The 13216-nt window shown below is 37.2% G+C and overlaps 1 pseudogene; it reads right to left on the reverse strand.

Moving 5' to 3' along the window:
• The window catches only part of LOC139731128 (uncharacterized), a 75003-nt pseudogene that overhangs the window by 54809 nt on the left and 6978 nt on the right, over positions 1-13216 (reverse strand).

Raw genomic sequence — 13216 nt, forward strand, 5'->3', positions numbered from 1 at the left:
GGCGGCCGTGGCATGCGCTTTTCATGACTCATGAATGACGGGCGCACACAGTCAGCGCTCCGGCTACAAGTCCGGCCTCCCTCATCACACTGCACTGGGTGACTAAGCGTGTATCACTTGGTGCACACAAATCTTGATATCGGTCTCGTGGCAAAACACATGTCATTTTGATTGAACCTGTAATGGTTGTGAATGCATCACCATAGTCCAGCGCTGCCAGCTCAAACTGCAATGTTTGCAGCAGTCGCAAACTCAAGACACTCACAAATTTTATTTGCTTTCTGATACTGATCAATCCTAATGTTTGGTCACAATGTTACCCTAAACTCATTGGGCAACATTAGAGTTCATATCGAGCATCACATACATGTATACAACTGAAGTGAGGTAGTATACAGTACTATGACAGGGTTGTTTCGAGCAATTCCTACAGTGAAAACCTCAGTATCAATCCAGAAGGTAGGTTGTTTTTACTGTTGTTAGTGGTTGTGGTAGTGTTGTGATGTATGCAAAAGACAATTACACTTGACAAAAGACAATTGACTTTTAGGAACAATATATTCACTCAGCTTAATATCGTGATTAATAAAGAATTAAACAATGATCAGCAATTCTGAATCGAACAGTGAGACATACTGTATTACAACTGCATGTGTTTATTAATTGTTGATATACAGCAGATCCAACAAAATGATGCAGAGAATAGGTAGAAATCATTTCCTTCTTTGAGTCTCTGCGTCAATATTTCTAAATTATTTTTTGTTTAATTAGGACCTGATTAAGACCATTGATATTTGTATATTATGCCATAACAGGTTATTCTAAGCATCAGATGCATGTGTAAACTGCAGGGCTCTAGTATCTAATCATCATCAGCTGAAAAAAAAAATACATTTTAACTTACTTTCCTCCAGTCACAAATTTTCTCTCATAGCCTACAAAAATTTTATCACTATACTGTGAAATGTTTCCATCATATAGTGAAGCAATTGATATTTTCAACCAGAAATGAAATGGACAGCCTTGTACAGACTTGGTTATACAGCAATGTTATATTGAGATTGCCCAAATTATGTTTTAATTGATAAATCATAAAAATTTCTATTTATAACCTGGATTGTTCAGACAGGCAAAAAAATACAAATCAAATAACCATGGTTGTAAAAAATAGTCTCATGAAAACAACATGTATTTGGGTCTAGTCATTAGAGGAGCTTATTGTTCAATATCGAGTTTCATTGTAAAATCTGATCTCCATACATCCTATTTGATGTCTACACGTTATTCTTCTTCTGACTGTGACAAGTAGGCAAAGAATCCCCCACCCCCACTTTTAATAGTTTCCCTACATTGATAATGGGGCCTTACGAAACTTGGCTGTAATTCTTATTAAAGCTTTGATTTTTATTAAAGCCTGTACGCCTGCCAAGTGTGATCATACTCCGTAGGTGGCCAGACATCACAATCCAGCATTCACTGATAATGATGGCAGACGACACTACATGCATTCCACATTCTTACTACACAAGAGTTGGCAAGAGCACAAGCATTTTTTTTTTTTATTGCACGAAAGACACAAATGCATTCACTTCCGCAGATGAAGTTACTCATTCCTAATTTAATCTATTAAAAAAATAAAACCAGCATAATTCTGGACTGGTACTGAATAGATAATTCACAAACATTGAAAAAGAGCTACAGACCCATATTGATGCCTAAATTCCAGCCCTAACCAGTGAAGTGAGGAAAACTTGCCTTGCTAGGAAAACAATGTTTCCCCATTATACATATATTGCTCTCACCTAGAATATACAAAGAGAGGGACTGTTGCATTGCCTTCCATCTTTCCGAATTTCTGTGCTACACTGAAAGACATTTCCATGATATGCCCACATATCAAAATGATAAAAGTGTGCTCATTTCTACCCTGAGCAGCAGGAAGCACATCATGGCAAAGGTCTTTTAAAGATCCAACAGGGAACTTATTGAATTCTACTCTTTTTGTTTCACTTTCTTTCTTTCTTTTTTTCTTTTTTTGGGTGGGGGGAGAACAAAATTGTTTCTTTTCTCATTTCTGCTGATATCATCATCATCCTGATCATCCTCATCTTGAATGATCAAAAAAGACTTTGAAACTGATGAATGCAGCAGAAAAGTTGAATACACCTTTAAGAAAATTTGTCTCCAGCAAATTCAGTAACTGAACAACAGATCAACTGAAACTGGAAAGACAAAAGATAAATATTTTTAATCAGACCAAAAAAAAAAGAAAAAAAAAAGAAGCAGAATGAATTAAGTAGGTCAAATAAGGTGACAATCATACAGACATATTATGACAGTGGCCGTGATAACATGGCTGATGTTTTGATAGTGTTCCTACACTGTTTTGCATAAGGCGCATCAGAATTTAACATTCTCTTGAAGTATTAAAAGTGATTTTTGCTTTCCTTACTTTCTAGAAGACACATTATGAATAATGCATCATTTCACATCCTTCAAAAAACAACAACAAGTTGACTGAGTATGAATTCAAGAAAAAGACATTTGTGAGTGTGTATTTGTTGGTGTGTGCAAGTGCACCCAAACAAATGAGATTTCCTGCAAAAATTGAGTAGTAATGCCAGACTTTCTGTCATCTTTTTAATAGAGAGAATCTCAAGGGTCTGTCCAATGCCATCACAAGCTACTAACATCCCGATACAGGTACTATAAAATGTATTGCCTTGATTTTTGCCTGATATCATTCAAAGTTTTGACTCATCCATCTGTAGCTCCAATTTGATATCTCCCTCTCTCTCTCTCTCTCTCTGGAGGTAGACATCCCATCCAATTCCCTTTGAAACATGTTACAAGCTACCATTGCAGAAAATATACTAAATACAAGATCAATTCACAGTGGACGATGAACTAGTACTGGACAACAAGTCTATGCAGAAATATTGTTCTTCGTTTCTTCTCATTCAATTCAATGTCAATGTAAGGCAATTGTCAATCAGTTGCTGTTTTGTTTTGTTTTTGTTTTTTCTGGGCATCTAGATATAATATATCTGTGTCTTGAGTATCAATGAAACTGGGCTTTGCTTTTGTTTCGGCTTTCAGATGACACACTCTCTCCGCCCAGTGTTCAGGGGGCGCTAGCTGCTTCTAAATGCAGCGGGAGAAGGGCCTGTCTCTTCAGGGCAGAGGGGGAAAAAAATGATATACGAGGGCATGACAGACAGAGAATTATCACTCCCCCTTGAGAGGAAGAACAGGGCAATATAAATCCTGCAACGGAATAATCCACACACACACACAGGGCAATACAAATCCTGCAGTAGAATAATCCCCCACACAGGACATGCATGGGATGATACAGTATGAGACACTGATGCTAATCAAACTACTCTCTGTATGAAAGGGTCAGTTACAGCATCCTCTCCCCATCTCCCCCCTTTTCATATATTCTTCCTAAGCCCACTTTGGGCAAAACGTGTGAACAGTCAAAGTCTAATGCCAGGTAGATATATGTGTATGATACACCACCGATTCATTCGCATCTGGATAAAAGTTGTCCGTTGAGCAAGCTGTCACAATCAATTTGTAATGACATGCACACTTAATGTAGTGTATTCAATAATATAATATACCCATATCCCATATCATGTTTTGATTATTCACCTTATAAATGTATCAATCAGCTCAGACATTGTAGAGTCAAACACCGCCCCCACTACTACTACTACTCTACTACTTCTACTTCTTCTTCTTCTTCTTCTTCTTCTTCTTCTTCTTCTTCTTCTTCTTCTTCTTCTTCTTCTTCTTCTTCTTCCTCTACCTCTCAAGTCTGCCTCCTTCAATATTAAAGCTGAAGATACTTGCAGACTAAGGAAAATAATACAAACATTAAACAATGCTACATTCCTTTAATTCTCAGTTAAAGATCAAATACGTTCAAAGAGCATTTGAAGAAAACACCTCCTGTCTTTCACTGATTATTGATGGCAACGGCTCAGCACTCCCAACAATTTTCATTCTTTGGTATCGGACGGCACGTCTGTTGCTTTATAACACAGAGTATGAAACAACAGGCCAGTTGCCTGGAGCATTCAAAACCAGTGGAAATTTCTGTTCCTTGGACCTACCGACAAGTGATTCCATCCATCTGCACATGCACACTCTATGCATTTCAATACTGGTCTTACAGTTTGCATGCATTAGTTGTGGCTATGTCAGGCAAGCCTCAAGCAAGCTTTGTGGTTGTCAGAAACGATCTTTGCAATACACCAGATGGACATTTATGCTTAAAGGGGAAATCTGGGCCAGTTAAAAGTTAGTCTGAAAAGAAAGTACAATTTTACAGGCATAAGAGTGAAAATGTGATTAAAATCGGATAAAGTTTAGAAAAGTTATGAAATTGTTAAGTGTCACTAATTTGAACAAAGCAATTCTTAAGAAGGCAGTCAATATATGCAAATTACAGTGAGTTGATGTTTATATCACCTCAAAATCTGTCATATAGTTTGCACATAAAATCTTGAAAATTCCTTTTTATTTATTTTTTTTTTTATCAAGAACAAATTATGCCCCAGTCTCAAATCTTAATGCATTTATATCTGATTGATCATTATTTTGCAAATATTCACATAGGAATAACATTATGTTTTATACTTTTATAGCATAAGAATTGAATTTTCATAATTTTTTTTCACACAATATCAAATGGAAATCTGTGATATGATAATATCATCAGCTCATACAATGGCATATTCACATCAACTCTTTGAGAACTGTTTTGCACAAATAAGCAAATATTGAAAATTTTATAACTTTCTTACTTTTAATACGATTTTGATTACATTTTCACTGTTGTGCTTGCAAAATGTTATCCTTTCTTTTCAGACTTATTTTTTACCTGGTCTAGCATTTCCCTTTCAGATTCATATACTTGGTAGCCTAGGGGCTTGGCCTATTCTAAATGATTCTCCTCAAGATTGTTTTCAATCATCATCAAGTTTTTATGCATCTTTTAGAGGCAGAGACAGTCAAACATTTCATGGACATTAAAAGGAATCATGATTCTCTTTCTTGGTCAGTCTGTGCACAAAAGTAGATGTTGATATCGTGTGTAGTGTTATAGGCATTTAAAAAAAAAAAAAACAAACAAAGGCTCTTGAGTTCCGATTCATCAAGCTCCTTATAAGCTTTAGCAACTGAAGATTCCGTACATACAATGGCTTATTGTTCCCTGAAAGATAAAGCAATACTAATCTCATTTCAACAACTTTCTAAATTATGCAAAATAGATCAATGTATGTTTATTTTTGTCTATCACAAGTCATGTTTATTTGAAAGCCTATAAAGACTTTACCGAGAGACTTATGTGTCACAGAAATAATAGCGACATACATCAGTCGACCTTTAACCTCTTTCAAATTATGTAATTATATATATTCTATATGAAAAGAATAAAAATAGTAAAGCATAAAGCTATAAAAGAGCAGACTGGCAGTTTTGGGCATTTTAGAAGGTAATTTAGAGGGCAGTTTTGGGTGGTTCAGTTACTAATGGGTTAATGTTGGATATTCTACTCTCAAAGATTTATGAATGCATTTTGCAGGCTCTTGCTCACTTTAAAATGTAAAGAATGACCAGTCTGTCTGGAAATGTCACAATTTGCATTTGACAAGGGGTCCTCCTTCTCATCTCGGAATATTGTACGACGTTACAATATCACATCGTCATCACATTGCATTTTGTTGCTTTATTGCCGTGCAGTCTCATTACAAAGAAGTCGGATTTGACACAACGCTATTATAGCAGGATGATTTTGCAGGTCCCAATTCAATATATTTCTTTCTTTCTGTACCCTGACATAGTGAAAAATAAAACCTGTGATCAGCATGGCCTTTAGGTCCTCAATGTAACAAAGTACCCCTGTATACGTACAGGTCAGTTTAAATACAAATCATGTTTGTTTCAGGAATGCCACAGTCTTTTTTTTTTTTCACGAGCACTTAACACTAAAAAATCTAGGTACAGACAAGCGACATCATTTCTTCATAACGCATGATGAAATGTCCACTCCGGGGATAGATTTTGCATCAAAAGTGCAAATGATCACCTGCCAGATGCGAAGAGACAATTCAATTTGGATTTTTTTTCTTTGTCCCTCCTGATCATATTCGAAGTATAAAGCTATGTGATGTCACAAAGCGCTGCCAGTCTGTGACCTTTTGAGGAGTTATTGCGCCAATCTGTTTACAGCAATCTGCGCCGTTTCATGGCACACTTACTGTCTTGACATTTGATGGAGAGGGTGCTAAATGGAGGGAACCCTGCGGAGGAGTGGCATTTGGGATGTGCCTGCACGCGCGCCGATGGTCCAAAACCAGGCATACATGTATTACCCAAATAAATGTAATGCCCTCTGAACATCATGAATCACAAACTTCGTGGACAAACAAGAATCTCAAGAAAATTGAGCAGAAGTGGTAGCAGCAGCGGAAGAATATTAATAACAGATATGATTACACGGTCTGATGATACAAGTACCAATGATGATAACAGCAGTAAAAGTGATAATGATTATTAACATAACTGTCATGACTATCATAATCATTGTAATAGCAATTATAAGTAGTTATGATATGTCTTCCTGTTATGCTTAAAATAACTTGAGTGACCTGTCACCATGGTATCTTGATCAATTTGCAGATTTTATATCAAAGTCGAGAAACTACAAAATACAGGTGATTTGACAGAAAACAGGAACTGCAATAAATGTCTTCAACAACAGAAAGTTTATTGTCATCAATACTCCATATCTAGAAGCCTAAGCTATATTTTTCAAATTCAAATTCAAATTCAAAACTTTTCAGTCTACAAGAAGGCAAGTTGCTATATGGCGTTTTGAAATGAGCAATAATGTTTACATGCCATATCTCCTACAAGCTCGATTGCCCCCGAGTGGCAAACATAAATGGCAAAACCATATTTATCAAAATGCTGTCTCTTTTATCATTTCTGTGGTGGGGTTTAGGAAATAATGGTGGAAAGGGTTGAGACAGACAATTTTCCAAATATCACAATCAGGAATCATGCTGTCGTGATGATAGGTTATAATTACTACCCCGCAGGCATTGAATGTATCGTGTGTCTACAGCCTCGTACAACGTGCACACTCCTTATGGAGCATCCTTGCTTGCTACCTTTCAAAAAAATGGGTCTGAACATGTTCACTCCTTGTATTTAAAATGCCAATTAGGAGTAATGTCATAACAAGTCACACTATTGCTATATCCACTAATGCTTGAACCTATGCACAACCGTACAAGCTCTAGTAGAGTACTATGCCACAGGACAAAGATATCTATTTCATAATATCCCTGAAGTTGTTGCCTTTTTCTATGTGGCTGTTATGGCAGACATCACACTTTGTAAAAACTTAAGACATGCCTAGCATGTTCAAACTGGTGAAAACTTGGTTAAGAATTAGAAAGAATTACTGATATATAGATATGACACCAACACTCTTGCAAAACTATTCTGGCAAAAAAAAGAAACATTTAATGAATTATTCAATACTTGCAGGAGATAAATGTGACACTCCCTGCCAAAAGACATTGGGAGAACAGCATTATTAGAACTACACCTAATATAAACTACTCCTGGGGAAAATTGACCCTTTTCAGATCTAACACTTGGCCCTTTTCAGATCCAGCACTTCATAGTTAAATTCCAAAGACCTTTTTCTTTCATAATATTCTTCACCACAAAATCTGTACCAACAGAATGTTCCACCATTTCACTGACGAGACCCTCTTTAAGAAGCATTATTCTAATTCCCCTTCACTTCTATCAAATTCTTGGCAGCTTCTACACAAATCTTGACGCAAATAGCCATCCAGCATCTGCCAAGAAACATCAAATTTTATCAATTGTCTCTGACCTTGAACAAATTTTTAAATGCAAATTCTAATCACTTAATCTACATCCCCTCGGGTAAACAGATTGCAAATGCAAAGACAAACACTAGGTAAGAAGACAAATAACCTGAATCCTGGACAGTTTTGACAGCCTTCATATAAATGGAGGCCCCAACATACTTGTTGACGCATCTCCTTTGTATTAGATCTTTCGAGACCTAGAAACTAGTCCCATCTACACACATCTGAAAATAAAAGTTTTTGAAAATAGATTTTCGCAACACGACAGAAAAACCATTAATAGTATGGAGACAAAGCATAAAACTTTCGTATCTCTGGCGATACGCTTCGCAATGCTAAAATTCATCCAGCTTGGTCTGCGCAGTCTGGATATTCACAGCGACTCATTTGCAGCCATGTGATTTGTGTGTGTGTGTGGTGTGTGTGTGTGTGTGTGTGTGTGTGAGTGTGTGTGTGTGTGTTTATGTTTTGTTTTTGTTTTTTTTTGGGGGGGGGGGGGTTTGCTCTGTGTGAGTAGTGGCAAATAAGACTGATTTTTGCAATAAGATGCAAAAACCAGTAACTCCAGTATGTGACTGCCGCTATGTAACAGTACTGGATATAAACTGAATTCACATCAGTATCCATCCATCAGATTCACATGAAGATCAGCATCAGTCTCACCCGTTTCTCCACTCCAGTATTGAAATTCAGATCACTTTTTCAATTTGCGGGAATCACGTCATGCAGACGGCGTGCCAGATAAAAATGCATGCATGTGGAGCATTAAAACGAATCATAGCAACACTGTGGTCCCATTGAAAATAATAACAGCGATAATCATGATTATCTAACAATGATGACAACGAAGCAATGAACAATACAGAAATGACAGGAAATAAAAACAAAATGATGAAACTGAGACTAATACTTGATCATTATCATCATCAACACAAACATCATCATCACCATCAACATCACAACAATAATCGTAATAACAATAACAACGCTAATGGGTCATGCTCCTCACTGAGTAGGGTGAAGAGGGCAGTAAGATCGGGCACCTACAGGTATATGTTTTCTATTCCCAGTATTTCACATTAATCACAAGGTTCCTCAACATTTGTTTTTCCCCCGCTCACAATATCACTAATTACAAATGAATCATTTTAATAGTTATCTATCCTCAATCTTGTTACAGATTAATGATATTTGTATGAATTGTAAGTAAGCAAAATTATTTTGTTCCATTCTGACTGTGAAATGCACTCATTCATATCTCCTATGGGACACATTACCCATATATTTCGCACTGGGCCTCATGGGATAATGTCATGAATGGCCGAATCTGTGATTAACAACCACAGTGATGGAATGAAAAATTATTCTTATCCATTTGGGGGGACAAAGGCAGTGATTTCCCACTTTGGAAATGATATTTGACACATTTGTGTGTAATATAATGGTAAGTAAAGTGTTTAAAGTTGTTAGCTTTGCAAATACAAGTCAAATGCAAAATTAAAAACATAAGATATTGAAATATACCATGTACACATGAGGCCAGTTATATGGAATAACAATCACTAGTGTTATTCTCATCTTTTAGTGGTTTTTTTTTAAACTTGTGTATGGATAATGTTTTACTGCACCTCAAGTATCTTAACAAGTTTGAGTTGGCACATGATCAGTTCTCTCTGTTACCATTAGTTGTAGTGAATTGAAGGCCTGTCACTACCATTGCAGATCTTTAGTGCCAACTCTCCCTCCCATCACTGTACAGTTCCTACAGTTTAATTGGGACTTGGATTAAAATTAATGTGCCATAATGGGACACTAAGGCAATATTCCCAAGGCGCATTATTTTCACCACTTTATAGTGGTGTAGCTGTTGGTCATGCAAAAGTGTGCACAATTATAGCGTGATGTATAGGCCCATTCACCAAACTTCGTGTAGTATACAGATGACTCAACTTCCGGCCTCTCTTAAATGTGGACAATGGTCTTGCTCCCAAGTCATCCCGATTAAAGACCTGGGCCCTGTTTCATAAAGCTGTTCGTAAAGTTACAAACAACTTACGAGCGACTAGTGATCAGTTCTTGTGTTGAATTATCGAAATTCTGATAAGTATAGCACATCAGAATTGATCACCAGTCGCTCGTAAGTTGTTTGTTACTTTACAAACAAACGGCTTTATGACACAGGGCCCTGGAAGCATGGGGATTCATGGGTGGCTCGATTCATTCGTTGCTCACCGGAGTACATTTGAAAACCTCAAATAGCATTGGTCAGCGAATATGAGCATCAAAGCGTAAGCTCATCAGAGATGGTTGACTCCAGTCAAGATTCTTCGGCTGTGTGTGTACTTACGTAGATATCAGTGATAAAACTAGACACTATGGCCCGAATTCACAAAGGTGGTACAAATGAAACCATAGTTTAAACCATGGACAAAAACCATGGAGCGCCAAGTGTCGCACGGAATATTTCGTTACGAAATTGGTCATTTCGTCGACAAAATGTGACCCTGCACCTCAAAACAAACAAAAAGTCGCCAGACATAATTTTTTAGTTAAGACCATATTCTGAAAGACCAGACTTTAAGCTTTAAAATGATGTATAACTCAAATCAAACGGACTCTCCTAACCTATCTAAATATTGGAAAGAAAGCACGAACTCAGGAAAAGTGTGAACTGAGAAAAGAGGCTCTGAAGTACAGTGTCTATTCAAGCGCTTAATCTTTACCAAACCGTGCTGGCTGTGCGGTAAATGGGACAAAAAACAGGAAGTAAACCACCAGGGTAACAACAATCAAGGAATTATCAGATTAAAGTGAAATTAAGCATGCCTCATTGAGACATTCTGTCCATAATTAGTGCCAACTTTCAAAGCAGTAGCACTATCCTTTCAAAAGTTATTAGAGTTTAAAGTGAAGAGTGTGGACAAGGTTTTTCAGAAATGAAAAAGGGATTCTAAAGACACACCTAATCACACTATTCTACCAAAAATGTTCGAGATAAACTGCTAAAAAAACACACTTTCCTGCCCGTTTTATGATACCAAATTTTAGCATAATGTAAATGAAGACCCGCTCTTTCAGAAAATATGAAAAAGTCAAATTCGGCCAGGTTGACCTATTTCACTTATTTTCAGTCCTCACGCAAAACCAGTGTGTGCGACTTTATGTTCGTTTTGAGGTGCACTGTCACAAATGACCGTTTCGTTAAGCTGGTATCTCACTGAGCGGCGAACGTTTGCGAATGTAGCGAATTTGAGATTCGCCAACTTTTCTGACGAACGTTTGCCAAAAGTCAAGGTTCGCCTCTGCCATTAGCGACAGTTAGCGACTTTTAGCAATGTTTAGCGACAATTAGCAACACTTCAGCGAATGTTTGCGAAAGTGTTTGCGAAACACAGGTGGCGACTATTAGCGAATGTTAGCAAATGTTAGCGACAGTTTTGCAAATATTAGTAACTGTTTGCAAATCCTTTGCGACAATTTGCGAATGTTCTTGGACCTAGAAAAGTACCAGGCGATTATGTATAGTCATGCCAGACCCATAAAACGAACGTAAAACCTTCCACTGAATTCAGATCTCTTTTGACAACCGTTCAAGATGGATTTCCAGTATATGGAAATAAATTTCTGCCAAGAAGAGGCTCAACGTGTTGCTATCCTTGAAGAGCTGCTTTGTCAGGCTGCTGCTACAGCTATTGTGCAGCATAAGAGAAAGAAAATAAAGAAAAACAAGAAAGGAAGAAGAAAAGAAAGACTGTTTGGGTCAGAGAGTGGTTGTTGCAGAGGACAGACTTTGGTCAATATGAAAAGCTTTTGAAGCAATTACATGATGGAGATGTCAAGAACTTCAAGAACTTTCTTAGAGTGGAACCTTGTCTGTTTCAGAAGCTTTTGTATAGGAATCATATGGTTACTTGTTCGCTAGCAGTGGCGAATCAAATAAAAATGTTAGCGACACCGTATTACGACCGTTTGCGAATTCTTACGAGTGTTTTGCGAATGTCTGCAACTGTTAGCGAAAATACAAATTCGCAAAGGTTCGCAAAGAAATTTTGAACATGTTCAAAATTTCTTTGCGACAAGAAAAACTGTTTGCGGCAATAAAAACCGTTTGCGAACTTTCTTGCGACTGTTAACGAACCTTTTGCAACCGTTTACGAACCCTGGCGAAATCCCAAATTCGCTACGTTCGCAAACGTTCGCCGCTCAGTGAGATACCCCCTTTAACGAATTTATCATTTCGTGGACGAAATATTCATTTAGTTACAAAATGTTGTCATTTCGTTACAAAATTATCATTTCATCGATGAAATGACTGATTTCGAAACGAAATATTCCATGCGACACTTGGCGCTCCATGGTTTTTGTCCATGGTTCAAACCATGGTTTCATTTGTACCACCTTCGTGAATTCGGGCCTATTTGTTACCGGGATTCAAAAATAAATCGAAACCAGGCCAGCCTTCCCACTCTGTGGTATCCCAATACTACTGGGTCTCTAAGCCATGACAACTGCACCATCCTTGATGCCAAAAAGTTTCCCTGCTGAAGGCCCATGGGTTTGGTGTACTCACCTATATGCCTCTGCAGCGCCTGCGGTTTAACCACCTGCCCGCACTGTTCACACACGACCAGGTAGAACTCGTCCCTCGCTGGACACAGCCCAAATAGCCTGGAATCTGGGAGTCGCTTGACGGTCAAGGAAATATTTCACAAATGAAACATTGTTGCTTCTGTAATCAAAGACCAATTACCCTCTGCATTTGTCCATTGACAAATCACAACTGTTTTGGATAATGTGTCGGTACAAGACCTTTTCATTATCATGACATTATTATCTTTATATTTCATTTTTAGGTAAGTCAAAACTACCAGAAAGAAAAAAAAAATGTATTCACTCACACAGCAGGCTAACTCGAGCAATACACAGAGAAGAATAAAAATATAAAACTGGAGCCGTCCATACATACAAGTCTTTTAACAAGTCTTAAATAATGTATGAACATGCCCCGTGAGTATCTTTAGGAAGTCCACATTTGTAATTCATAGAAAAGTCTAATCACTTGTGGAGATACCTTTCCCTATCCTTATCAACATTTGGTAGCGCAACAATATCTACAAGAAAATATCTAAAGAAACAACATGAAACTAAATAAAAATATAAAAACCAACACAAAACAAAATAAAGAAAAATAATGAATAAATTATATGAAAAAGTTGAGATACATGATATGGAATGATTTCACAATGTAATCACACAATACTTTGTATATTTCTTTAAGACCAGAGATG

The sequence above is a fragment of the Diadema antillarum genome, unplaced genomic scaffold, assembly GCF_040938485.1.
Source record: "Diadema antillarum isolate AM-2024a unplaced genomic scaffold, OU_Dant_1.0 seq00000358_RagTag, whole genome shotgun sequence".
NCBI classification, from domain to species: Eukaryota; Metazoa; Echinodermata; class Echinoidea; order Diadematoida; family Diadematidae; genus Diadema; species Diadema antillarum.